This window comes from Morone saxatilis, unplaced genomic scaffold (assembly GCF_004916995.1).
Source record: "Morone saxatilis isolate NCDOM2014 unplaced genomic scaffold, NCSU_SB_2.0 Contig0, whole genome shotgun sequence".
In the NCBI taxonomy this organism is placed as follows: Eukaryota; Metazoa; Chordata; class Actinopteri; family Moronidae; genus Morone; species Morone saxatilis.
Genome location: NW_023339650.1, coordinates 9446508 through 9449267, shown reverse-complemented (window position 1 = coordinate 9449267; position 2760 = coordinate 9446508). Strand labels below are relative to the sequence as shown.

The 2760-nt window shown below is 38.1% G+C and overlaps 1 protein-coding gene and 1 long non-coding RNA gene across 2 annotated transcripts in view; both read right to left on the bottom strand.

The window, feature by feature from the left end:
• The window catches only part of LOC118322846 (polycystic kidney disease 1 like 1), a 37688-nt gene that overhangs the window by 10181 nt on the left and 24747 nt on the right, over nucleotides 1-2760 (bottom strand). The gene's annotated exons all lie outside the window — the stretch shown is intronic.
• LOC118322867 lies at nucleotides 1944-2580 on the bottom strand. The gene is made up of 3 exons (XR_004796473.1): nucleotides 2283-2580; nucleotides 2091-2132; nucleotides 1944-2006 (listed from the first exon to the last, which is right to left on the bottom strand). It is a non-coding gene; the product is annotated as an uncharacterized LOC118322867 (long non-coding RNA).

Sequence of the window (2760 nt, the reverse complement as noted above, 5' to 3'; positions counted from 1 at the left end):
GTTCGCGACCGACCCATCACTAACGGCCAACATGTACGAAAACCGGTACGCATGTGTATCGTGATAAAAGAAAAAGCAGAAAAGCCTCTTGGACCAATACCTCAAACTAAACAGGAAGTCGGCCATTTTGGATTTCGTGGTCATTTCTGGCGCTTTCGTCCGTTGCATTTTAAACGAACTCCTCAAATAGGGAATTTATCGGAAATCGACTTCAAATTTGTTTCAGTTATCGTGTTAACTAAACACCTAAATTAGGATGAACATTTGAGCTATTGTGGCGTCGAACGGCCGTTCAAAAATGTGGGGTGCCGTCCAATTCCGCATAATTCGCCATGAAAAGGAAGTTGTCATAACTTCAGTGTACATGATCTGATCTTAATGAAACTTCACGTTTGATAACAGTCCCGCCCTGAACACGTCTACATGACAATATTCAGATATAGTGATAGCGCCACCTACTGGCAACAGGAAGTAAGCACTGCGTTGCGATTTTGAACAGATTTGCGTGAAATTTTCATGTTTTGGTCCGCATGTATTACGCCTGCACGTGGCGCAGCCGCAGCACGCCCCGAGTTGCGTGGAGTGCGAGGTCCCGTTCATCGCTGCTTGCAGCTTTAATTCTTTCTTGATACTTTAGAAGGCCTTAATGTTGGGAAGTAATCTGTAGGAGCTCTTGGCTTTACTGCAGATTAGTGTCATTGTAGCAAAACAAAGGGGTATTGGTAAAGTTGTACCAGGAAACAGTTTATATATATGAGATTTAGAACATTAATATAGCAGCAAACAACTATTTGCCAAGGCGTCCTGAGCAGAGAATGACGTCACGCTCCCTCTATGTTGTGTTGTTCCCCGAGCTGCCCTGTGCTTTGTTTATACAGCCTGCATGGTACTGTTGGCTTTGGAGGAGAGCGACTGAAATGGCTGTTTTTATCATCTACGCTGGTGAATTGAGGATTCATTACGACCAAACCAGAGGTTGTGATTGTTGGAACAGTGAAAAGACTGACAAAGACTGTTTTGGTCAGTTTTATTATGTTTCTGTCTACTTTTAATTATGTTATGATGATCTGCAAGGGAAAATCTCTGTTTTTGTCAATGGAGTCTGGTGGCTAACGATAGAGATATAATGGCTGCTTCTGGTTAAACAAAAAGGATCTTACTCTTTAATAAAAAGGTCCATCTCTGTAAGGATCCTTTCAATAATGTTGTTAGCCACTTACAGAATAATAATCTCGGCCTGTCAGTGGCAAAAACAAGCACTTTTATTGGGCGTACTTTGACAAGTGCATTTGTCCCAAAGGATGTTGATGTATATCGTGAATATTTTGCAAGATAAAATTACTGGTTTTGTCATTGGAGTCGGGTTTTTTTGGTTTCGTCTGAACTGCTGGTGATCTAATGTGACATCTAGCGGCAGTAAATTTCATAAACATAACTTTTCATACAGTCACATCTCCCCTTTATAAAGAGCTTTGATTCACATTTGCATGTGTCAGTGAAGGAGGTGAATACCTGTAGTTGGGTTGTAGGCCTGGCCAATATTGGTGAAGACTTTACTGAATTTCAGTGTGATATCAGTGTTGAAGGGTCCAACTTGTCCTGCGTTAGTAAGACCAAGAGAGAACGCCACCTTTGGACGGTCTGTGTGAATGTAGAAGATGAACAGAGAGAAAACTTCACTGATGTATTAGTCTATCAACTATATGTCTTTTTTTTGGGTAATATTTTCCTTATTGACACAGTGATTTACAGCCATACAGTGTAGTGACACTGCAGTCATTTTGATGCTGAATAACATCATTTCTGCCTAATTTAATAACAGTAGTCAGTCAAGTATTAATGTCACTAAGCAGCACTCGGTATGCTCTTTAGTTTCCCAGTTCCATCCTCACTGCTAACATAATATGACATTTTGACTTTTAAAAATGATTTATTTAGCCTACCTGCATTCTCTCTCTTGAGCTCTTCCACCTCATTTTCACTGGAGCTCATTCTGGCTTCCAAAACTGTACAAAACAAACACATTTAACATTTTTATAGTAAAATAAAATCTTTGTTTTCATTTTTTGTTAATTACTTTGAAATCCTACCCATGTTCTTATTTTCACTTGCTGTTATTCTAGCCAGAAGATCTGCAATGAAAGGAAAATCAATATGTAGGTTATCTGATCAACAACCAGAAGTAAAACCTCATTCAAATGTAATTTTGTATGCTAAATCAGAAAGAAAGTGTACTATACTATATGCAATTTTTTTTTATTTATTATGTTTTTGTAGCTTACCTTCGTTCTCTCTCTTGAGCTCCTCAACTGCTTTTTCACTGCCGTTCATTCTGGCCTCCAAAACTGTGAACATACTGTATGTTTATAAAGATTTACTGTGAATTTCACTTTGATAATGGCCTCAATATATTGTTATTATTAATATAATATACAGTTTTTACTTTTTTTATTTATAGCACACCCGTGTTGTCTCTCTTGAGTTCCTCCACTTCAATTTTGGCCCACCTATGTATGTAGGAGTGTAGATTCCAGTGAGCATCTAAAGGGTTAATGATTTTGGTAGCTTACTTATATTCTCTCTCTGGAGATCTTTCACCACATTTTCACTTGCGATCATTCTGGACTCTAAAACTGTGAATACAAAGTAGGTTTTTCAGCAAAAGGTTACACTCTACACCTTAAAGATGTATTTACATATAAATCTGGAGCTTGATCAAATAGGAAAACTAACATGAATTAATTTTACTTCTATGTATAC